Here is a 26,916-nt window from a genome sequence, read left to right on the forward strand (position 1 = left end):
TGAGAGTGTTTTTTGGACGAAAACTGAAGGCATGAACCTAGACTGCAATGACCAATGGGAGCGTCTTCGGGGCGTGACCGATTCATGATCGAGTCGGAACGGGTGTTGGTTTATTCATACAAGTTTATATATTTGTATTATAGCGAAAAGCTCGAGCGTTTGTATGTTACTAAGCTCGTTCGCCCAGACGTGCTTTAGAGCGTTGTCGAAAAATAAACAGCAAAAAAAAAGAAAAATACATCAAGGCGTATCACAATCACCAACTTAAAGCAACTTTCTGTTAAAGATGATGAGCACTAATTGGAGATTTCCGTTTACATTAGTATCAATTGTTGATAATGTTGATAATTGATGCACTAAGTTTACTGATACATATAATAGTAAGCAATTAAAATAAAACCATCGAAAATTAATCTGGCCACCACGGTCGCTTGTTGCCATCAAGTTTTCCGCCGGACCTAGTAGAGATAACTAAGAAAAGCACTAAGCTTCATATTGGCGCACGAAAGAAGCCATGATTAATGCGGTTCCAAAAAGGTGTCCTCATTTTTTATATCATTTCGACGTACAGTCTATACAACGCAAGTTCGAATTGCATACGAAGATTGACGACGATGGAAGGAAATTCTTTATTTATATCTATAACTGTACATAATTTGTATTGAGTCTCTTGGATAAACCGTATTGTCCAGCCATTCTAGGCCTCATAAACGGAAATTTTAATTTTTTTCCGTGACATTTCCAATTTAACGGTTTAATCAATAGTATACTATGTATTATAGTGCCAAACCAAGGCCTTATTATCTTTTTGAAGATAATAAAAAATCTTGAGACAGCCAGATGGTGATTACCAAAAGAATAGTAAGGCATAAGCACACAACGGTAAATAGCTCCTCTATCAGTCATATTCCTGTAAAATATGGGATTCTTCACGTTTTATCCATTATTATACAATGCATACAAATGCTTCGGAAGTTTTCAAAGTGTACAACGTTAACCGCATGTTATTTTGTAGCCATACTCGCAGCAGGGCTATTGTGTCATAAATAATTCACTTATATCAAATTTGAGTAACTCAAAACCGCCGGAAAACCATATGTGACTCTAATGAATTTATGAGTGGAGTCTATCTCCTAAGTACGCCCAAAAATCAAACAACCGTCTGTGTACTCCCCAAAGCCGACGGCGTGTCTTATCTGTCCCGAATTCCATTCACCAAGGAAGGGCCACGCGCTAATCCATCTCGCCCCTGCTGGGCTTCGTTCGTTCGGGTCACTGTTTGTGTTTGGTTTAGCATTAGCTTTCACCTCGATGCGCGTACAGTGGTGTGGCCACCGTCCATCGGCGGTGCGTCGTCGCGTCGCATAGTATCTACGAGTGCTAAATAAAGTTGAAGACTATATCCACTACGCAAAATAGCGTCTTTAGTCGCCACCGTCATACTCCCCCCGATATCCGCCAACGAGTTTGAGGGCGCGGTATCAGAAGCTCCACCAAAACACACAAGTATATAGATATATGTGTACATGGTGCGTATGCCGCTGCGAGCCGGAGTTCGTGTACAATTTCCAATGATTTATGACCTACAATTAATCATATTTATTTTATCTTTATCGCCTGAGCTAGATCCTCTTCTAAGGGCGAAAGGCTGAGTGGATATGTTTTCGTAGATTGGACTATGTCAAAGCAGCGGATCAAAGTACGTACGGGAAAAGGAAATTGTCTGTCTAATTAGGGTTCGGGTTAAAATTTGCACACCACGTGAAGTTCATTCTGGTCCTCCGTGTATTACATCTTCGAGAACACCTAGAGAAACGTCAACCAGAGCATTTGCTTACCGTCTTTATTGGGTTGTAGATTGCTATCGATGTCAGCAGTGCTAATGTATCCAAACATAATGGGAGACAGTTCGGCAGCTACACTTGTTCTGTTTCGCGCTCGTTTCTTCAAGCGCACACTAGCCAAAACTCAAACTCCGCAAAATATATTTATTATTCAAACACTTCGTCACTTCACTAAACACCGGCCAGATTAACTTCTCTTTTTCCCGCAGAATATGTCGGTCAATTTGTTTGATTGTAAGTATATATGTGAGTGTACTTTATATATCTCTCTTCTCAAGTACTCTCCAGTTTCTTCCTCTTTCTCAGTATTCCCGTCGTTCTACGGATATGGACACTGGCAATAAATATAAATTTTATATCCTCTTTTTTTCGTTTATTCTGCCTCTTTTACTCTCACGACACTACCTTAAGCACTTATATCTTTCTTTTGCTTGTTATCCTTTTTTTCCGGGGCCCGAGACAATTTGATTTATATCACCACTCTCGGACGCGCTCAGATTTATGCAATTTTTATGACCCTTCGGTTCGAATCTCAGCACGTACAAAACACCTTCGTTTCCCAGCCCCAATTCTTGCGCGTTCAGGACAATCGCTTTCTCTCTTCACAGTGGATCGACCAAATATCTTAAAATCAACTTACATACGCACACACTGACTCAGTATTCTCTCATCACTTCGACGACGGGTACTGATTTTTCTTTTTTCGATACCAACTCTAACCACTAGTTGGCAAACTATACTTTCAGCGCACTCAAATTCACTGATTATTTCGCGGGTCTCACTCCTTCATTATCATTTCGTCTGCCCTGTCTCGCTCCTTCGCGCGGCGCTAATTTGGGATTTCTTGGTTTGGCTTTGGACTGACTTGCTGTTGTTGTTGTTGTTGTAGTTGTCGCGCCGGGGGGTACACCAACGTGTTTCGCCGTTCCTCGATGGTTGATTTTCCAGAACGCTCACTATTTGAATTCGTGCATCAGATATCAATCATTGTCGGTTCTGTACACGTAGGTATAGACGCAAGACCAAGTTCACGGCATGGTCTACCTAGTTTTTTTTTATTTCCTGTGCCGGGTGGTGGGGGGAGAGTTATTTTCACGATGACACACTCCCGCTCCTCCACGCCACCTTGTTCCTTGCGGTTATGCACGATACCGTTCTCTGGCGTCGTTAGTCGGTGCGCCCAAGCTTGTCTGTACACACGATGTCCCCGGCGGCGGCGGCGGCGGCGGGTGAAACAGATTCGTGAATGAGTGGGTGGGATTCGGCGGTGGGTCGGCAACGGAAAAAAATAAAACAGGAAGGAAGAAAATAAATAACATTATATTAAATATTAGCATGAATGACACCATTATTTAGATTGTAGTGATTCGCAAGATTCTCGATTGGTTAGGGCTTGTCACTGTGCTGCATCGGAAGAGGCTTTGTCGTTTCTCACGTTTTTTCACCGTGCAGCATTACTTTTGTTTGATGGTCTGGATCTGGGCAAAATTGATGCCGAATGATGTCGTATGTCAGAAAGCAGCATGCTTCAATTGTTTTGTACAGAAAAAGTTTTTCATTAATCAAAGACATGGATTTTTTTCGTACAGGTATACATAGAGATGTATCGTCATGCTGTTATAGCATAGTCAAAACAATAGAACAAGCTGGTAGAGTATTTGCAGAGGCTTACAAATGTCTATAAAAGGATGTCATGAGAGCCGATTTTGTGAAACTTGTCATCCATGCACATGTATAGCAGTCTGGAATACCAGTCGGTTTGACATAAACGAGAAAAACTTTTAGTATTTCATCCATAGAGGTGCAATCGTTAGTTAGAACAATTTGTCATAGTACTTGTCATATTTTCGTTTCATCTGACATTACCTGTTCATGTTTATTAGGACAAAAATCAGGTGAAGTGAACATACAAAACCTGTTAAACCAACTTATACATACTCAAGCTAACATTTTAAACGAATAATCTTGGCTCGGGCGTTTCAATTTTAAGGAGTGAACTGGATTAAATTGGCCTAACTTCAAAAAGTCGAACGTTGTAGATTACGATCAAGTCGGTCCGCTAAGTACTGATGAATAGGATTCGAACTCATCAGTACTTAGCGGACCGACTTGATCGTAATCTAAAAATGACACACAACCTGTCTATCCGTAATCGCAAGTCAGCCCCATATGTGTGCGGTTAAAAAGACTGCAATTGACGTCCCGGATGGACAAAAGTTCCTATTGGTCGATAAGATCATAGTGAAATCCAAATTTTTCTTGACCAACACGTCAATATGACAATATGCTGTCCTTCCCTATTTGTGTATAAAGGACACAATACCAAATTTTTTGAGGTCGGATTTTGCATTTCGTGCTGCCAAGACTGTCTGTTAGTTCTTGATAAGATGAATTCGAAACACAAAGTCCAACTTATTGAAGATGGGTATTGTGCCCTCTTTATCCACAGATTTGATTTATTTCAAATTGCTCCCTAATATACCACATCCCACAAATACTCAGCCTTGCGGAAGAATTACGGCGGATTAATTTTTTTTAACGATAGTGGTTCCATTGAATCTTAGATTTTTCTGTCGTTGTATAGATTCCTTTATTTTTACCGCACCGTCTGACCACGCTGCAACATGCTTCTCATTCGACTAGCGAACGATGAATAAAGACTAAAAATACATACACATTGAAAAATTAAGTTTCCTTCTTCTTACTGTACTATCTAATCGTGCATCAATATGCTTCTTAAGCCAAATTTTTCACCTATCCAATCCGATATGGTGACGGTTTAGTACCGTGCACGGACACCAATATTCTTTCATACAAAGAAAATGCGAGCATTCACACTTGTCCGGCACAGTGCCGTGCCGGAGAAGTGTGAATGCTCGTATTTAAATGTGTGTAAAAATAGTGATGTTCGTGCATGGTACTGAACTGAATCACTGAATCGCATCGGATAGGCGTTAATAGTGCTTTATTCGACTAGCGAACGATGAAGAGAGTACAAAAATACATGCGTAATTTTATTCGGGCGACGAAGATTTTGATTTCTTTCTTTTTACCGCCCCGTTTGATTGGGCTTCAACATGCTTCTCATTCGACTAGCGAACGATGAATAAAGCACACAAATAAATGAAAATTTCAATCTCCCTGCTCTTACCATCTGACAGCGCTTCAACACTCTTTCCATTCGACTAGCGAACGATAGATTAAACATAAAAATATGGTCTTATACTACTTCTTAATATTCGACTAAGTTTCTCAGGTGAAAGCTTGACCTGAAATAAACTGAGAAATTTCGGTTTTCCGCGTCGCTTCCGAAAGGTTTACTGAATATCAGTGTTTATGTATGTTAGGAATTGTAAAAAAAATTGACAGGTGTGAACAATGTGTAATTCCGTTCAGTATATGTAAGTTACTAAAGTTCAAAACCTCTACCTCCTCTTTCTCTCGAAATTTTGAGTTGGCCCCTATATCGAAAGGTAAGGCCGTGGTCACGAAAAAAAAAATGTCGCAATCTACATAGCCCAACGACTTCGAGAAAATGACACTGTCCAAATTTGAACGAAATTTGAACGTACGGCTTACACTTTGTATGGGATTTTTTGTTGAATGGTATGGAAAAACACTCCTAGTTCACAAAATCACCGCTAGAGCTCGTTGTAAGCGTAGGGACGCGGACCTCGGGAAAAGTTAAGCTTTATAAACTTTGCCGAACAAGTTTTTCGAAGATAATCGGACCGTTCAAAAGTAAACAACTTTGAAATCTACTGCTTCACATTTGTAAAAGGCGTATTCCGCTTATTTCACAATGTTAACCACAAGCAAGAATTTAACTAGATGAGGAAAAACCCGCATATCTCTAAATCGATGAGAGATACAAAGTTTTGAAATTTTGCTATGTTGAAGACGGATGAATGAGCTTTCACACAATGTTTGAAAAATTTCGGTATTTCGCCGCACTGTGGCATTACGGAACAAAAGAAAGTGAAGGGAAGGCTTCCCAAATGAACATCGAACACCATGTTCGCTCTAGTTCTGTGTACACCATCATTTCGTGTGCAAACTCGAACGCGCTAATGTGTACCAAAACACGAGCACATGTTCGTCTGCACAACCGAACCCCATGTACGTACGCGGTGTTCGTACACACAGGTTCTTGATACTAGTTTTCTCTTTCTCTCACCCATCATCACTAGCATTGACTCATTCTATTTTGTGTGTGCCTTTCTTATGTACGCACACGGTGTACGTACACGATGTTTAAACCTAAGTTTGCACATCGTTCGTTTGGGTTCGCTGTCGATGCGAACCTGTACACAATGGCAAAGCATGTTTGAGGTTGAACGGGTGCACGAAATTTTGTACATGGGTGCAAACTTGTCGATATTCATGGGAAGACTGGTGAAGGGAATGTGCCTATCTGTGGAACGGTAGGAGATCGAGCACTTTGATAGATGTAGAGAAGTATAAGAATTTTCGTATCATGTTAGAAAATTTTGTAATTATGCCGCATGGTGTCGCTAGTAGGATAAAATAATTGATACAACACACCTATTTCTGAATCCATGAGAGGTGCAGAGTTGTACTGTTCTACAAAGTTGGGGAATGATGAACCAAACTTCAAATGCAGTTTGAAAGCTTTGGAAGCCCACCACAGGATGGCACTAGTGAGTAAATGAATGCCGAGGTAATACATACATGTGACAAAGCTGCTAATGTCAAAGCTGGTCGCAAGGTCTCAAGCTATTTAGCCAAAGTTTTTTTTTTAATTTCGATTATAGAGGTTTTAACCTTAAGGTCATTCGCCTCTTCGGGTTAGAAAAATCTCTTATGAAAAATTTCTAACCCTATGTGCGGGGTCGGGACTCGAACCCAGGTGCGCTGCGTACAAGGCAATCGATTTACCAATACGCTACGCCCACCCCTTAGCCAAAGTTGAAAACAGTATGAGGATCACACGGTCTAGGCCAGTAGTGTTAATACTCTTGGAGATGAGAAATTTGAGATCAATTTCACAAACATTTTGGAACTCTAAGAAATACCAGGAAAAGTTTTTATAAGAAAAGTTATTTCTTATTATGTTCCCTACAACATTACTGGATAGTTTTTTATCCATAAATGACCAAACAAATTTGTTTCTCACCTTTAGGGGAATTAACCACCAAACCAAATTTTATGTACGAACTGAACGGAAGACACCATAGCTCAAAAATCGACTTTAAAAGATCAAAGCAATTTCGATCACGTTTTTGCCTATTTGGATGCACTGTGCGCACGACAATGCAGTACAATTCTCTTAATTTTTTACAATTGTCCAATTGCTTGGAACCAAACTAACGGAACTTTTGTGCACTTTCAAACCACTAAAGGTACGCACACGGAACTTCGGTTGCACTTTCAAGTTATTAACAGTACTCAAACGAAACTTACCATAAAATGTACAACTCTTTACATTTTGTTACACGCAAAACGAACCATTGAGAGAGTAAATGCAACTGTTTTTTCCACTCTCAAATTATAAACGGAAATCTCACAAATGATTCGTTAGTGTTCAACCAATTTCATACTAGCGTAATACAACATCGAACCCCGAAGCAACACCTCGTGGGCTATACACAGTACAGTGAGATAACTTGTCCCACTTGTGATCGTTGCTGCATTGATTAGAAGTTTGTAATGCTCATTCGCTCATGTGTCGTCATGGCCTAGGGTATAAAGAGACGTTTCTAGCGAGTAGATTTTTGTCGATTCTAATCCTGATTGTAACCGTTAGTATTTTTTTCGGTTTCAGGCTCAGTTCCCAATATATACATACGAACGGGATAATAATAAAAACTGGCAAATGATACATAACAAAATCTCTCCACAGTTTCGTACCTAAACACGTGCACATGTTCGCCTGGACAACTGAACCCCATGTACGAACACGGTGTGCGTACACATCGGTTCGTGGCACCAGTTTTCTTTTTCTCACTCTCATCGTCACTAGCGCTGACTCTTTTTCCCATGTGCGAATCGTTCTCGTGTACGCACCCGGTGTACGTACACGGATGTTTGAACTAGAGTTTGCACATCGTTCGATGTTTGAGGCGAACTTGTACATCGAGACGAAGCATGTATGAAGTTGAACGCGTGCACGAAATTTTGTACATAGGTACAAAATTGCCCATGTTCATGGGAAGTCTGTCTCTCCAAGTCGGTGCTGAAAGGCCGGCGGCGGGAAGCAAACGAAATCATTACACTCATCATGAGCGTGAAGCTTATATATGCCATATTAAGACTCGACGAGTGCGTGTCGTCATAGTGCAGATAGTAAAAAGGCGTTTTTAGCGAATAAATGTTCGCTGGCTCTAGGCTAGGAGTCGGATGGCCGATTTTTTTGTAGAAGTTACAGGGCATGAGTCTTTTTTTAAAGCAGCGAAAAAAAGCAAAGCTGCAATTAATAAAATTCCGTGTAAAGGGTCACGTGAATGTAAGGTGTGGAAGAAAGGGAGTCTCTGTGAGCTTCGTAAGCAGCAAATTAATTCGAAACCCAATACTAATAAAGGCTTTTTGTATGCGAGTGTGTGTCATCGCTTTTTTGCGGTCACCTAAAACTGTGCGCAGATAACTCCATGTTGAAAAAAATGATTTTGGGCATGAGATTGTGGGCGCAAAAACGGAAAATGTGAGCGCGCTATTTCGGGTGTAGGAAATAAGCAGGTTGACGACTATATTCATCCGTACCTGCACCACATTGTGAAATAATTATGTAAATTTAGGTCTCCTGAATCTGACATATACGAGCTGGTAAAATTACACAGTTTTACGTTTGTTTCTAATTTTATACAAAGTAGAATATCATGAACCATTTAATTTTACCACATGGTGACGTCTTTTTTTTACAAATTGGCAATGCAGTTTTACACATATAGATTTTTTTTAATATCGTTCCTGTCAAATTAAATGGGAAGTGGTAATAATATACCATTACGTTTGGTTAAATTGTGTCAACGTTGAGATTATATCACCGATAAAATTCATGTTTTTTTGGAGTGTAGGGTAAAGTGAGTAATGATAACCCATCCATACCTACGTTGAGCTTGAGTTAAAGCTAGTGTGACCATCCCTGTTTGCTACTCCGCTATTGATCGAGACTATCTGATTAAATTGCAAAAAAGAATCAATAGATGATAATGCCTGGGAGAACCAAATCATCCTTCAAAGTACAACTGGTAATCCCAAGCTGTTTAGTGATCCATAAGAGGGCCGACCAGGCCCCTACGTAAATCGTAACAGGAAAGAGTAGGAATGTTAGTCCCTGCCCCGTGCGCAAAAATTGTAGCTCTTCATAACTACCTTCGCATAGTCTCTAATCCTTCTTGGCGTTACCCCGATCAGAAACATATGACAGAAACATTTCAAAACTATATCTCGCCCTGTTACTTGTTATAACTTGCTGTTATGTTAATTACTACCGAGACCAGATTTATAGCGCAGCTTACTGCGAAAATTGCATTCTGTTATAATCTTGTTATTGCATTCTGATCGAGACTCGTTCCCATTTACCTGCTAGCTGGTGCTGAGAGTTCCCCTGCAGCGGAATTTTTCCCGATACCGATGGTCGTTTTCGTGAGATGTTTAGCTCTCTAGGCAACCTTTTGTTCGTTCGTTCATGTTCATTCTTAGCTGCCGTTGCTAATTCGTTGACCGACCTTTGTTGTGTAAGTAGTCTACACATAACTGTTGCTAATATCGGAAACTTGTCGAGACGTCAACAGACTCGGAAATGTTGACCCGCTTGACTTACATCCTTTTTATAACCATTCGGACGGAAAATCCGACTTAAATAACATTTTATGTGTCAAAACGGTCCGCAACATTATTTTTTTGCTCCTGATGAGTAAGTTAAGAAATTTTTAAAAGTAGTTCAAAACCATCATGGGAGCAGTTCGCTTGCTTCGCCATCTGTTGGTTTGCTTCGCCATTTGCTAATGGGTGGAACAGTGGACTTGAACGTACCTCCAAAACTCTGTCCCTCGTAAAAATTTGGCGGTGACTGAAGATAATATTTGCGAGGTAATCAAAGATATAAACAGCTCTAGTCTGAAAGGGTTTTACGGAAATTAACTATGGATAAAAGGAGGAAAAATGTCAGTTGTGATGAGCGTTTAGCGTTTTGTATATGAAACTCATACTATCAATACGTTTCACTAGTAAGGTCTTGGGGCAGCGAAGCAGCGATTGCGCAACTGTTGGAATTTTGTGTTGACGTCTTGTTCCTAGCAAAGGCATCCAGTTAAAGACGGTTTTCATAGAGTTTTCAATGAAAAGTGAATTTATCGCAGCAACCATTTCTCGCTGTTTCGGTTAGACCACAGAGGATACTTATTTCAAGGTTATAGATTTTCTTCGCAATTCGTATCTTCCGAAGGATATTCTATGATTAAAGTTCGATGACAGCATATTCACAGTGCCTTTCTCGAATAAATCCGGTGTTCCACAAAGCAGTAACTTAGGACCCTTGCTGTTCGCATTATGTTTCAACGATATCGCATTGCTTTTGGGAGATTGATGCAAGATGGTTTATGAGCTTCGTAGTTCGTATTGTAGGGGACTGTATGTTGATAAGCGTTTGCAGAAATAAATCATTAACGTGGTAAAATGCCATATAATCACGTGTCATCGAGTGTTATGTCCTGTGAAATTCCTTTATAATATTAGTAGTACGATTCTGACAAGAAACAAACAAACCTAACGTGGCGGGAATCGACACCGAAAAATACAACAAGCGTTGTTAACTACAAAACAGATCAACGAAGAGATGGGTTCTCCAGAAGGTCGGAGGTAAATTTGCGGCTACCAAGTAGAATACTGCGAAATGCAACCATGATTCCATCGACCCTTGCCAATTGGCGTTGATATTCGAACCTTCAGCGCTATGGAAGAATTATCCGAGTTTGATGAGTCGTCCAGACTAACTAACTAACTCCACTAACTGTACATTGATGGTTTTCTGTTTTAACATATATAAGTAACATATCTAAAAATCTTCAAGAATTTTTCGAGAAACTTATTTTCCCAGATTTGTCCCATGAAATCCATAGTTGATAGATTAAATATACCATGAAATATTTGTATTATAGAACTATGAAGTGATTTGCAGATAACCAATACGCATGGGCAATGCGTCTTAATGGCTATCTAAGAAGCATTTAAGTTGCTTTAGATGCTATTTCAAAGCCACTTTTGGCAAAATATAGGCCTGCATTGCAGCTGTTCCACAGAAATAATTTTTGGTTGCTGTTATGTATTCAAAGTGCAAGATCGCGCTTGGTTGACTGAATTATCGTAAAAGTCTCTAGCGTTTGTATGTTAACGTGTTTGTGCGTGGGCGTTTGAGTGTATAAATTCATGCATATGTGACATATTCAGATGAGCTTCAGAATGTTCGCATGGGACGTGATTTTAAAGTTTTATTTTGTGAGAGTGAGTTTCTTATATCACTAGAGTATCCGGGGCTATGTCGTCCTGAAACTTGTTGTCTAGTGTATACATGCGGAACTTATTTTGAGACTGGTTCAACTGAAGGCAGGAACTTAGGCTGTTAGAACAGAAGGTAGGGGCTTCCGAACATGACCGAGTCATGATCACGTGGGAACGGGCGTATATATAACGACACTTGAGGCTTGTTTATAAATTCGTAATTGCTAATTCTTCATAATGCTGCAACTTCATATTCGACCTTAAAAACTTCCAAGTGAAAATTTTCAAGAGAAATTGCGTAGTAAAATATTATCGTCTTCAAGGTTTAATGCAAATGCTAATAATGTCGAAGGGATATATTTCGTAACTTCGAATTGCCATAACTTTGGAAAAAGTCGCAATTGATCTCTTGAAATCTTGAATTAAATGTTAAGAATGGTACTGAATGACGTAACTGGAGATACAGACCACCAAATTTGTTGCACCCTGTATATAGCCTCAAAAGTAAGAAAAAAACGTTATTTTTCGGATAAATAACGTCAAATATCTCAAAACCCAGAAGTTCGAAGTGAACAATCGTTTTAAAACGAAGAAAATGTCGAAAGTCCCATTTGTAATATGAATTTTTTGGCAATCTGCACCTATAGAGCGCGAAATATTTTTTTTTTTCAACAAAACGTACCATCAACAGTTAAATTTACAAAATGGAATGTCTCCAAAAACATTTTTCCATTTTGTAGCAGCACAACAAAAAAAAAACACTATTTTTGACCGGATGTAGCTACTTGTCACTATTCCAGGAGCGTACCGATACGCTGCTAGGTTAATTCAATGCATTCTTGCCCCATGAACATAAATCCGCCGAATTGCCGTGAACCCTCGAATCGAAATCCATTGGGCCATGCGAGAAGCGAGAACTCCGACAGAACCAGGTGAAGGTAAAGAATGCAAATGACATGGTTAGAAAGTGAATAATAATTGAGAGAAAAGGTACCGGATACGACTGTATGAGCTCAAATGGGTGGTGTGAAACGAAAGTGTCAGGAATTGTACTAAACAACCTCCAATAATTGATTTAATTTATGCAAGCTGTGCCTAATACATGTAAAACATTTTCCGACACGTTTAAATATTTTTTCGATAAATACAAGAATTGTCATCGTACATTTACTGTGTTGCCACGATTTCTTGGTCGCCCTCTACATGCATACATAAATAAACAACGGCCAGTAAGGTTTTGATAGTGAGCGTAATTTCACGAAGTTTGTACCAAAATAAATGACAAAAATAGTAGAGCTCTTTTGTATCATAGTTGCGACCAACAAACGATTCGAAATCTGCGTTGTTTGTGAGTATGATAAAGTGAAAAATGCATCAAAATTATGTGTATAAGTATGAGAAGTTCAATAACCACCGTATTTGGCCGGAGCTCCACTTCTTGCTTATGTAACTCACTCATCTTGATACATCACCAGCGTAAGAATAGAAGTAACGGTTCTCGTAAGACAATACACATAAGATTAAAGTAACTGTTTCTTGTCGTTCGCTTCGCACTGGTATAAGTTGAATGAGTATCGTGACAGCTGGTTTCAGGCGTTAGAAATACAAAGACCAAAAAGTGTTAAGTTCAAGGCCAATAACTGCAAATAAAAATTATCTAAATGATTTTTCGTATAATTCACGAAAAGCAATTTAAGGATGAGCTTCGATAATCATGGGTTCATATCTGTAATGATGCAACATGTGGGCAGCGTAGTACTAATATCGCTTGAGCATTTACACAGAGCTGAATGCTTTGCATTCAGTAACAACCTCAAACAAGCTGATTGAGCATACAAATGCACAATCCAAAATCCCCGTGAATATTTATCGGAAATGCATTCCTTTGCGGAACTTTACATTTTAACCGTACAGACTTCGCAACCGATACTTAGCATACACAACAATTGCAAAGTTAGTGCTACGATCGTACGGACACTGAGAATACTTCCCAGTTGGAGTAAAGGACTACCTTCTTATCTCTCTTATCTCCCGTGCAGACGGTTTATAGATTTCCAAACCGTATACAATCGATCAAGATTAGCTATGACATAAACCGCACAAATACGCGTTACCGGGCAAACAGACGCCAGACAGGTCAAAGCGACAATGAAGTCGAGTGATGTGCTACGTTGGAGAATCGGAAACAGACTCGAGACTCTCTGGATCTTTGAGAGGGTTACTACGGGCTATCTTGTCTGTTAAGTATTTGTATTTGGTGGTGTGATAAGATGTGTGAGAATTGGCACCATTGGTACGATTTTCCGCAAGGGTGTGCTTTTGGCTTTGCAGACGTTGAGTTTTTGAGATGATGGTGATTACTTACACCAGAGCTAAGATCGATATCGAAGTGACCGCCTTGATGACACCAGTAGAGATATTCAGAGAAGTATTTTGGCAGGAAATCGTGTCTGCGTTGAACTTTGAGAAACCTTTTGGATCGAACAAAGTGTAAAGCCGCTCCAAATTAACCATTGACAAGACTCTTATTTTACTGATTATTTTTAACGGCCACCTTCCTGGACTTTGCTAGCTTATTTAGTATTTTTTGAATGAAAGGTACTGCAAATTTTCTACGGTAGTGATTTTAGACCTGGGGTCCACGGACCCGAGGAGGCCGTGTAAAGGTTTCTTGGGATCCACGAAGATGGATATCTATTCCAGTTGGAAACTGAAATGTAAAGCATTTTTTTTACAACAAACAGAAAATATTGATAGCAAACAAAATCGATCTCCATGGACAGTATAAATCAGCGCCTCCGGTTGCGCAGTGAGATGAACCAGCAAAAAAGTGCCTGAAAATTTTAATCTCAAGCAAGCGACATACATACAGTTGCACCACGTGAGAAACTGTGTATAGATAACTTTCATTACGAAGAACAACATGCATTACGGCGTCGACTGAGACAACGTTAAAAGTGAGATCCTGAATATATGGATAACGATAAAATTGTGGTTCGCCCACACTACCTAGCGCCGCACTTTAGACCAGAACATATAAAAAACTTTATGTCAAAATACGGAGAAGTGAATTCGTTACAAACGATACTTGAGGAATATGTTTTACAACGGCGGTTATGTTGTTGAAATGCGGTTGGCAAGTAACGCTGTGTACCTACTTTTTACTTTCTGTACCGACAACGATTGGTTAAATGTCTCTAAACCAACAACCAGCAGAATAAATGCCGATAAACATGGATTTACAACAGCGACCCGTGAGAGCAATAGATGTGAACGATAACGCGAGAGAAGGCAAATGGGCTGATTTCCAAGTCGTGGTGGCTAACACAACTAATGCATCCCTGCAAGAAAAAGGTTATCAACTCGCAGTAGCAAGCTGCTTCCTCAATATGCAGTAAGTTTTTTTACATAATGTAAATATAAAAAAGCTCCATGGCTAAGTTAAGCAACATTTAGTCGGGTCAAATATAACAGAAATAAATATATATGAAAATCGATGTTAGGCCATGGGGGTCCGCATGGTTTTGGAAATGAAGCCGATGGGTACAAGGAGAAGAGATGCGCAGCCAAATAGGTATATCCATCAAGAATTACTGATAATCATCATGATCAGATAGGCTGCCCAAGTAACTAATAGGCATTATAACGTAGCATAATATCCACTTTGGATTTGCATATAGGACAGTCTTATAAAGCCGTTAAGCCCTGGATTCTGATAAAATGCTGATATAATGCAAGAAAAAGCAAAATATGATATTACTGTGCAGAGATTGACAACTCGTTTTTTACATTAGTAATGCCATTATATAACACCAATATAAAACCAAATTTGAAAGCCGATTATCAGCACTACTCGTGCTTTAGAAAAGCATGTAGGGTTGTCATTATGTTTTTGCAACGCCTTCTTCATTTTCTGTATAAGTCTATGTGAGTAAATATACCGTAGTTTTATAAATATGTTTTCGAAACACCTACAGTGATTAGAACTGTAATTGACTTTCAACTAATTATACGTGATGAGTATTTTAACCTTCAGCCATTAACCTGTTTTACGCCAATGTCCTGTAGTAAGTCTCGAACAAAGATACCTTACCTTTTTATTCACGACGAGTGCGCTGCTTAGGCTAGATTGCATATGTTTGAATGCTAAGACAAATGCCTAATATAATTAGAGGAGATGCGTAACGAATGAACTCACAGCATGATATAAGTGTTGCATTAGTTCTATAATAGCACTAAATGCATATGTAAAGCATATGTGCTTTAAGCATCCTTGAAGCATGTATGCGTTACATCACCTTTATGCGTATATTGGGCAAGCGAGAATGCTATATTTTGGAAGCCTTCTTTAAGTATTTACAATGCTAATGTAGAGCTAGGTTGCATTGTAATTGTTAAAATAGGGTTGTTATGCAACTTTAGTGCAAATGTATAGCAAATATTGTGCAATGACTTAATGCTTATGATTACTTGGATGGCGCCAGTTGTTTAGGCTTTCTCACAGAACGTGTGACTTAGGGTTCCTAGTACCGACTCTTTTTGGTTAGTACCGGTACCACGGTACTGACATCTTCAGTACCGGTAGTCCCTGTAAAATATCGGTACTCGAATGCTTTCCCACAAAAATTCTGAAGAGTGAAATTAAATGTTAAAAATCTTGATGTTATTGGTCATTTTCCATATTGCCCATAATCGCATATTTGTCTCATTTCCTATGAGATTACTTAACAAGTATTCCGGTCAACAACACATCACTTACTTTGGAACAGTATCTCACCTTTCAGCAAATGATTTTTACTTTTATTCCAAAATTTGACGAGCTACGCGAATTTTATTATATTCAATATCTATTAGAAGCCAAAAAGTATAATTTTCTCTTCTAGTTCATTTTGAGCACAATTCACTGTACAGCGTCCCAATACGTTCGGTTTGTTTGCCTGTCTTATCCGCTCTTGTCTATTCAGCACGCCAGTAAATCAGAAAAGCTGCCTTTCGAAACAATTTATACGCTTGCTAAACCCATACTGACTAGGTATTAAATCGGTATTCATCTTCTATAGATAAAGAAAGGGTCACATGGACCGCAAACTAATTATGTCGGGACACTGCACCTAAGAGGTACACTAATACGAACTTCACTTATGAAATATTCTCAAAAACCATGTCTGTTATTTTCGTCTTTTTGTAATTACTCTAAAAATTTATACAAGACATAATTACAATGTTATGTTCGACCAAATAGTTAACGTTAAACTTTTAACGCTGGTTGATATTTAGAAGCAGACTTTCATATTAAAAGGTTTGATGAGGGATATCAGCAACAAAGTGTAAAACTGTGTAGTAATGATGGTTTCCAGTTTCTAACTTGCGAGTTTGAAACTACACACTACCAAGGGACGTAGATGTTTCCCTGAGGCGACGTAATCATTACATTTGCTGTATGTGCGTTTGTCATCATTTCAAATTGACGTTCCCATCACAAACTTTAATCGAAGACAATACACAATCAATTCTCCAGTATGGTTTAGAGGACCGGAGATAAATAACAACAAATGTACGGTAGTGATTTTTCGTTTATTTATACTTCCGTTAATACGGGATAAATTTCTGGAGACGATGACCTTATGATTATCGTCGGATTTGAGCTCTAAGTCAGTAAAGTCGGCGCTAATATATTCCGACAAAAAATTAGTGTCGGTTTCTGATGAGACGAAGTATAAACGCACCCATGTAACAGATATATTTATTAAAAGTTTTGCATAGTACCGAAAATACCGGTATTTATTTTGGGTTAGTGCAGGTATTTCGATACCAAAAATAGGTCGGAAGGGCCGGAATTTTCGGCACCGATACCACCGGTTCCGCAACCCTATGTGACTTTTTTGGATTTAGTGTCTAGTTGATTGCCAAGTTGGCGTCAGTTACTAATGAGGAGAATCCGAAACGCAAAATCCAACTTTATTTATTTAAGTTAGGTATTGTTTCCTTCATGCACAAAATTCACAAAATTCAGGGCGCCATAACTATAAACTGAATGGTCATGTAAGTAAGCCGTAAAGAGTATGTCGATAATTGTTGTGACACTTTCTAACTTGAGTAACTTTGTTTCGTACTTGACCGAAATTAATCATATTTTGCCCAGTTTCTCTTTAGAGTGTATTGCTTCCATACGTCCGTTGTACAGAAAATCAGCAAACCGCTCGGGCAAAAAATTAGTGGACTCACTTGCAAAATCGTGGATTGTCCGCACCTTGAAAAAACTGGGGGTAACTTACAAGAATCCCTAATTTCAAGTGGAATCCGAACATTTCGACGCGAGATTTGGCCACTTGATAAAATTCGCCTAGGTTCGTCCAGAGGAATCTCTTAAATCGGGAAGAACGGCAGCAAAGTGTTTCCAAAACTGCCCGGTACTGCGTCATTGATAATGGGACCTACATCAAAGCGGATTTTAAGCAGTTACCGGTAGAGAAATATTTCACGGGTAAGGACAACTATGCTGAGGACGACCGTTTCAAATGGATGAAGCTGTCGAAATTCGTTTCAAAGCACCTGATTTGGCAAGCCGTATGCACTTGTGGCAAACGTAGTGACCAATTGGTGACCAAAGGCACCATAAACGGTGAGTTTTACAAAACTGAGAGCCTTCAAAAACGGTTGCTTTTGTCACAGTCGTTTTTGTCCGACTTGGTTTCCTGGCGCTACTTCTAAACCGTACAGGGGTAGTATGCTGCTAATTCTATGGATTTTGTGCCGAAAGACATGATTCCACTAAATTGTCTCGAAGTCCGTCCGATCGAAACCAATTGGGTAATATTGAAACACGAACTTCGAAAGACTCTTTTTTGGTGAAGGACGAAAAGAAAATGTATCTGAGAATAAAGGGCGAACACGAAATTATTGCGACACCGAAAATGTCATGCCAATTTTCTTATAATGTTTAAAATCAAACCAAAATTTTAGGGTAGTTTTATACAAATATTTACTTCAAAAATCAAAAGAAAAGTTAATCGATGGAGCCTTGCGTGTAAAATTGTACGCATTTTCACTTGATGCCCTCCATCAAAGTCTTTACAGTGTCATCCGGTACCAGTTTCTCAGTTTTTTTTCCATTTTCTTAACATGTCCTTCTCGTCTTTGACTGTCTTCTTGCTGTTCCGAAGTTCCCGATTCATCATTGCCCAGTACTGCTTCACTGGACGCAGCTTCCTACCCCGAAATTTGCTTAAAATCGGCTTTTATATACGTTTCGTCGTCCATTACACAGCAGCCATATTTTGTCAGCATCTTCTAGTAGAGCTTCCGTGCCCGAGTTTTAGCCGTCGATTGTTGCCGCTCATCGTGGTTTGGGAAGTTCTGTACCTTGTATGTATGTAGTCCAGCTCTCTTCTTTGCATTCTGGACGTAGTTCTGCGACATGCCGATTTTTTTAGCCAAATCACGCCTTGAGACGTTGGGATTTGCTTTAATCATCCGCTTCACCTTTCCCTTCGTCTTTTTGTTCTCCGGTCCCGGTTTTCTTCCAGCTCCTTTGCCGTGGTCCAACGTCAACCGCTCCTGGAACCGCTTCAACACTCTGGAGACGGTTGAATGGAAAATGTTCAACATTTTTCCCAACTGCCGGTGCGACAGGTCAGGAAATTCCAGGTGTTTGGAAAGAATTTGTTCTCTCGACTCGCGTTGGTTCACCTCCATTTTCGTTGAATCGAAAAACACGACTTCGAGTTTGACAGCATGTAAACAATACACATCAATAAGAAAGTGTGCAAAATTTGGTTGATTTTTACCCAATGGTAAATAAGTTATGCCCTGTTGAATGTGTCGCAATAATTTCGTGTTCGCCCTTTACGTACCCAAAATGATTGTATATACTCGGTTGAAGGGTGTTAATTGCAATTGTCGATCATTTTAGTCTAACTCATCCTAAAATTTAACCGATCCATGCAAGCTGAAATAAATACATATGCTAAACTAGCGTAAAATGTCAGTTTCATTCCGATAATTGTAGTCGATTTGCCAATCAATCTAAAGTATGGCCATAATTATTGACTCATTCTTTATTCTCTGTACTGCCAGACCAGGGAATATTTCTAGTAGCGCTAATGAAACACCATTACACAATATAGTACCGCAAGAGTACTAGTGAAAAGAACATGTCATAATATGATGAACTTCTTGAGAAATGTCGCAATCTAGTTCAATAGTTGAAAATTAGTCCGACTCACTTTACGCCATCGTTCATGTTTCTTGACCAAAACTAGTTACGCTCAGACAACGTTGTCTACCTACAAAAACCAGATACCAGATTCTAAAAAACAGCTGACTTTCCCATCAATTTCAAAACAAATATTTTTCTCTAGCACTCAAGCAGTTAAAGGTTGAATGTGACCGTTTGGGACATGCAGGATTTGTTATATGTATGTTTTTCTTTGTATCTTACATATATAACTTAAAATTCCACTTTATGGTGTTTAATGTTTATAGAAGGCTAAATTTTCCCACCTACATGGATGTACTGTACCGCATCAAATGGATACCCTGGAAGTAAAGGCGGCCGATACTAAAAAAAATAATCAAAAGACGCGAGTAATAACTGATGTCTGAACAAAGCTAGGTTAAAAAGTTTTATGCCACAAGCAGAGCTTAGTCTTAATTAATGGTAACACAGCTAAATTCAAGTCAGTCTAAGATTGGGCAGTTTCTTGAAACGCCCCAACCCACATGAACCATCTATCCGTTCAGTAGATCTTTTTCGTTTTATTTAACAAACGGGTTGTCAAAACAGTCGAATCTAGAGGTTTGTCATGGTGATTGATACCTACAATGTCAAATATCATCAACTGCCAAGAAACGTACGATTTTTTATAAACTCATTCAGTCCACCCCTAAGTCGATTCCTAGTTTGCTCCAAATTGGAATCAAAAGATAGTTAATTTTATTACTTACAACTTTATCGAAGACTGCAAATCAATCCAGCTTTACTAGTTATTAAACGCATAACGAAGTAATGTCTGAGTCAGTTTTGTATGCGGCTTAATAGCGTATGATAGTGAATTAGTAGTTGATTTCCACGATTTCCATTTCCTCCCAAAGAATTGTTAGTATGTTTTTAAGAGTTATAGTACATGATACAAGTCATCCCTGGGCTAGAAAATTTTAATTCCGGATATCACTGAATAGATGAAGCCATCTCTAACTTTCCAAAACATGTGAAGTAGAATATGTATATAATAAATATAATACAATAATAAAAATCAACCTTATTATTATATTATATTTATTATATACTATATGTGTCTACTACAAACATGTTCAGAACAATTACTGAAAAACGCCAGTTCAATAACTTTGCAGAAGACACTCAATTTCTAACCTTTTCCGTTGAAAAGTTAGTGTTGGTGCCACCTATGTATGTTGTACTGGGTAGACAAAGGTGTGAGTTGTTTGTAATGTAATGATAGTAATAATGTTAGTGGCAGTTTTGATTTGCTTGTGTTTTGTCGAATCGATTGGATCCAGAGATAACATTGAGAACGGTTTACGACAATAATGGCAGGAAAATTATTTTCATTCGTTTATAAAAATCGTACATTGTCCTGCGTTAGGGTTAGTTATCGGCTTCAGTTGATCTTCAGTTTATTTTTTATGACAATTAAAACCTACTGTTTTTTTTAACAAAGAACACACGTTATCTTCAATGGATCAGTTTATTTGAACCGTTCTTGAAAGGATCGTACCCCAAATAATTGTGATTCAACAAATAGTTAAAACTGGAAAAAATATCTTTGGTAGGCAATACACAGCTGCGCACTAAAAAGCGAGATTTATGTCATGCAAATGGATCCCTTAAATGAAGATATTTATCTAGAAGTGTTTTGGGAGGATCGCAGGCTTTGGAGAAACAGAATTAGAGTGATTGTCTACTCTGATTTGACCTGGCGATTGTATGATTTGAAAGTTGAACAAAAGAAATCTTAGCTCGCACTCAGCATACTGGGCCGATTTATCCTCTATGTTTACATTGTGTTGTCATACCTATGCCGTTTTTTATATAATACCCCAGGCAGTGAATTGCTCTGGTATTGCATTTTCTAGCAGGAAAGAAGGTCACAGGACGTGTTTCTTTCCCACTTCTGCTAGAAAATGCAACACCAGTGCAATCCGCTACCCGGAATTGTTCAATTAAAAACGGCATTAATTTGTGACATTGAATCCCCTAACATTTTACTTTTTCTTTTCCGCTACTTATAAGCAACATTATGAGAGGTCATGCTCTACGACGCCTTCGACAGACCTCGTAAAGCGTGAGCAAATCAGCGTAGTCATTATGAAGTGCTAGTCTAACAGTAAAAGGACTACTCCTCTGTCTACCTCTAGACAACGCACACAAAAAAGCCCTTGAAAACCGGGTCCAATCCAAACCAATCGACAGACACACGTATAATCCGGAAGAGTTGAACCCATCACCACTCATCCCTTTTACCTTCAAGTCGAGATGGGAACAGCGGGACTGACGAAGCAACAATAGACAGAAAAAAACGCATTTCATCATTCCCATCAACCCTCCAAAAAGTTACTTCGGCTCCACCAGAGAGGAGTCGGACCGGGAAAAATACCCGCCAGTACTCAGCAGGAGCTGCAATAGGAATCAAACCATTTACATCACCCATAGATTACCGATGCAAATTGGTTCCATTATTTCATCAGTCAGAGTCGGGCACAGGAGTGCTCCACCGGATCGGAATGCAGTCGCGCGCGCTGCCCGCTCAAGTATGGATGCGAAATGGTAGTTTGCGGATACTGCAAGTCATAGATTATACTATACTATAACGCCCGCCCTTTGATGCCTAAATTCGTGCCAATCTACGCGGCAAAATGCAACTCATGCTTGTTTCCCATAAGTATCGCGAGCGCGACACCGGCCAAGAATTTGCGTCGGCGGTTGAGGCGCGGATTATTGAATTCTGTTTTCCTTCCCTCGCGGAAACGCGACCGCAATACGAGGGAGGAAATCACGTCATCTGTCAGGGAATTTATGGGAATCGATTCACACAAGTTGCATTCTTGTTGTAGTTGTTGTTGTTTCCGACAGGCAGCAGCCGTTGGATTAGAATAAATTAAGCTCCGAAGCCGAGATGTTCTGCTCCAGTTTAACGAACATTCCCAGAGGAATCCCAGTCTCCCGGAGCAACGCTCGTAAAGGCAGAAGAAAGTATCTTCATAGAGGACCAGACGTTAATATATCGGCTGGTTCTGTATCACAGTCGAAACTCACAGGGGTGAGAATAGATTACCGTCTAATATCCTATCTACTCTGGTGTGCTGTTGTAGTTGTACGTACAGCTCTCAATACACTGACAAAATAGATTAGGCCACGTCCTGGGTTGTTGCGAATAGCGCGACGACCGTCAGGGCCAGGGAGAGGCGACGCAGTTGTAATATTGTGCAATTTCGCCCCCTCGATTGTCGTCTCTCCTCGGTTCGGGCGCCAGGGTACGGCAAAAGCAGTTCATGACTCCCGCTTCGGGAGGGATTTTTCGTCATTAATGACGTTCTCCATTAGTGAGAGATCTTTGGCATTAAATATGCTATGGAAACGATGTCGACCTACGTTGGATCCTGGACAGGGCTTCGTTTTCAAATTTACCCCTCCGTGTCCTATTAGGGAAAGAGCTCATCAACGTCCGCGTACTACGATACGGTTTACGCTGGCAAATATATTTATTGATTCCGTCTGATTCCCGGACACCTGTAGCACCCACGGGCGGCACTTTTGAACGCGTACAACAAAACAGATTGAGTTAAAATACCAGACCGATGTTGTTTCGCACTTTCGGCACTTTTCACTTTGTGTCGGCGTATACTTTGAAACCACCCCGTGACATGCCATGACAAGATAAAGTCCATCGCTTATCATCTAGCCTTTCGACTGCGGCTGTCGTCGGCCCGACAAGCGGCCTCGCTTGTACTAGTCGGTCGGTAGGAGCGCAAAGAAGCGCTGATATCAACAGCAGTACACACTGAAGTCGGCATGAAACCTGTCTTTTCCAAACCAACCAAACAACCGCTCGATTTTGCCGTCGCTGTTTTGCTCTTCCTTCATTTTTGATTGTAATCGAAAACAAGCTCCGACAATGTACATCCGAGCGGCAGTTGTTTCTGAGCCATTCAGGAAAGTGACATTGTATCGAAACAATGATGAAAACTACAAGATACCCTTAATGGTCCACCCAGGCGGAAAGATGAGAAATTTGATAAATTACGGCACATGATGAGTAGTATCCTGTGTGTATTTCTCGTCTGACAGTAACACTAATTAACCAGACTGACTGAACAAAACCAACCAACACGCACATAGTCCTGATTCAAGAACCTTGTATCACATCAATCTTGACTGGGTGCGATAAATGTAACACTTTCATCACCTTTCATTTCTCGCTGTATCCTGCGGACAATTCTCGTCGATTATTTGCGTTCGCCAACCGAGAATTCCAAAACTGTTGATGAAATTTTCCGCCCGTGTCAGCTTCAACCAAATTTAGCGCTTTTGTAAACACTTCGACGAGCGCGCTGCTACACTTTTGCTTCACATTGGCCAAAAAAAAATCCAGCCACTTTCACAGTAATCCGTTGAGTGCGTCCTCGCTGCCACGGCGCACCACTGTTCACTCCCGTTCGGGTTCGCCCGAGATTAATGATTATCGGAATTCACGACTCTGTTCTCAGAGCGAAATTCATTAATCCTTTTGTTATATAGCAGAAAACGGCACCGGAGGAAAGATTGCACAAAACATCACTTTTCCCTCGCCGGTTTGGTCCTGTTCACCTCGTCCTCTTTCAAAAGCACGAACTGATGAATGGTTCTCTTCCACTTTTTTCATGTATTCAACCACTACCGGGAAAAACAAGAAGAACCTCTAATGTTCCCATATACAGATCAGAGAATGGAACAGAAAAACACACGGAGCATCCCGTTAACCGTCTCGACCGAACGAAAGCTGAATAACAACTGCCTGTCGGTGCTCGTTCGACCAGCCGACGAACCCAGGCTTGGCTGGCTGCCTGCTTCATGCCCGCAAGCCGATGGTGACGACACACATTTTGTGGAACGGGCGAAGAATGGATGGAAAGTTGTGGTGGAGCGATATTTTTTGTTCTTCTGGCCTCTCTGCCAACCCTGCACGCAAAAGTAACGATACGTCGAGAGAGAGCAAGAGCGAATGAGAAAGAGAGGCATGCAACTCGAAAAAAGCTGCTCAACATGCACATCAAGAAAACAGACCAAGCAAAATCAACTAGGCAACTGCAACATCACGCACACACGGATACCTATCACACGCACACATCGATCCAACAATCCGCAAACAGCTGATTGTTTCGCGAAATTACAGGCCAACGCTAGCGATGTGTGGGTTTATTTTTATTACAAACACAACCATATCGCTCAGTAGTTCATCGAGGGAAGGTTGTTGGAGGAAAACTGCACTCTAACGACCAAACGCGTTTTTCACCGCCCTTATAACCCATCGGGTTTTGGTTAGACCTCCCACTGCCGCGGTAGCCTTTCCTCCTTTTCCCACGGCATGCTTCGTCCTCTTTGATGCCAAAAACATGAATTTTCTGACAAGCGAACATTGAATGGGCAGGATTTGTTGGTGGGAGGAGCTGTCTCGATCGTCTCGAAACCAAGTTGGGCTGTGCGTTCGGACTCTCCTTCCACACCGCGCGTACCGCCACTGCACTCGAGAGACTCGGCCGTAACCGTAATGGCTCCAGAGAATGGGGCAATCAGCTGCTGGTAGTGACTGGGAGAGAGAGAGAGCGCGCCAGGAAGAGGGCATTGATAAAAAATGCAATCAATGGGCCAACGGTTAGGAGGATGTCGTGAACTTTGAGGAAAAGGCTTTCGATTTCAGACGGTGCCATAGGGAGTTTTCCTTGCTTCGTGGTGGCTTCCCGTGGCTCATGTGGCTGGGAATTGAACTTTTCTGTCGCTAGTCCACTCGGGTAAATGTTCATGGGCGCCCAGTATCGGCGGAGCAATACACACACGACGCGTCCCGAGTCTGGTGATAACGAAGGAGAAGCTGCTGACTCGATGTCGCGGTAGCCTGCAGCAATGCTGGGCTGTGGAATCTTCGGTATTACACGAGGTTCAGTGAACCTCAGGCATATAGTTGTGAGACGAAAAGGAATGTATATGTATGAATTCGGGCAAGCTACCATATGCCGTCGGCTTTTGGGAGTAAAACGAACATTAGACGTTTGCTAGCATTTTATTGATTAACTATTCGGAAGAAAGGGTTTCCCGAAGTTTTGAAGGCAGTTGTTATAGCTCAAAAAAAGTTATCTTGTCCTTCGATTTTAAACCTTACATTCTGAAAAATATTTATGCGAGTATCACAACATATCATGTGCACTTACATATATAGCATAGTAAATGTAGATTATACATCTATCATGTGGTACTTAATTTTAGTTTAGTTTAATAAATTCTGCACCACGATGTTGTGAATTAAATCAGGCAAAAATTGTGGTATTTTGTAATATGATATCTTAAATCTAAGGGGAAGAGCTTCAGTTTCACTACACATAATCTGTAATAATGAATTTATAGAATTGAATGAACATATTTGGCACGAAGGACTGTTCAAAAACTGAACTAAAGGTATTCGAATGACGAGACGTCCGAATGATGAGAAAAATTTGTCAAAGAGTCGCTTGTTTGCAGTGGTTACACATCAGATTAGGTAGCAGTACATATAGAGAACTGAGAGCAGTCGAGACGTCATTGACGTAAGAAGTGTAGCACGATGGTCTGTTTTGACAAAATGGTCAGTTATTTACTCAAAAGTATAGATCGATCTTATCTCCTGAAAAGTTTCTGGACGTTTGGGACCTGTTTTGCTATGCTGTATCTTTGAGGCTTTTAACAAAATCAAGCTTGGGTAAGATGAAGTAAATAATTTTACTGAAGATCTTTTGGTCAATATTGTCTATGTTATACACAGAACAAAAATATACAACTTGTGGGAGATGCTTATCAAAAAATTTCGTGTTTTCAAGATTTTTAGGTATTTTAAGATTTAAATATTCAAAGAATTTAAATAAATATTCAAATAAAAATAATTTATTAACACGTGAAAACAGGTTTAAAATAGATGTGCAATAAAAACACAGCAATACTTTATTTTTTCTTTTATCTTTAGTTATATCATTATTTATCATTTCGTCTTCGGGATATGCCGTGCAGATTACGCTTAATGCTATTGCTAGTGTCAATGTTGAAAATGTCCAATTGCTGAATTATAACTAGATTAAGGGGTATGGAAGTCGTAAACTAAAGCTAAATTCAACTTCGTTGAATTTGCTACAACATCAGTCTACCGGATTATTCTGGTCAGGGATCATCCATAAATGGCGTAGCATTATATGGGGGAGAGGGGGGTTTTGTATTTTGTGATGTTGTGTGACGGGGGGGTAGGGGGTCATGTCATGCTACGTAGCTTTTTTAAAGGGGAATAGGGGTTGACCTGATGTCACGACAATTTTACCCGTTTCATCTAACATCCTTTTTTTTGCGGGGACAAGGGGGGGGGAGTGAGTTACCGTC

General features: G+C 40.0%; 1 protein-coding gene across 9 annotated transcripts in view; it reads right to left on the minus strand.

Moving 5' to 3' along the window:
- The window catches only part of LOC131684642 (protein winged eye), a 233,135-nt gene extending 208,814 nt beyond the window's left edge, over positions 1–24,321 (minus strand). For 8 of the 9 annotated variants that reach the window (XM_058967687.1, XM_058967685.1, XM_058967681.1 and 5 more), the window contains exons 1-2: positions 23,729–24,321; positions 1,839–3,034 (exon numbers count right to left, since the gene is read on the minus strand). The gene's annotated coding sequence lies outside the window, so the exon portion shown is untranslated. The remainder of the gene's footprint in view (positions 1–1,838; positions 3,035–23,728) is intronic. The other variant, XM_058967679.1, reaches the window with a different exon arrangement.
- Positions 24,322–26,916: the final 2,595 nt, after the last annotated feature.

The sequence above is a fragment of the Topomyia yanbarensis genome, chromosome 2 (assembly GCF_030247195.1).
Source record: "Topomyia yanbarensis strain Yona2022 chromosome 2, ASM3024719v1, whole genome shotgun sequence".
Taxonomy (NCBI): Eukaryota; Metazoa; Arthropoda; class Insecta; order Diptera; family Culicidae; genus Topomyia; species Topomyia yanbarensis.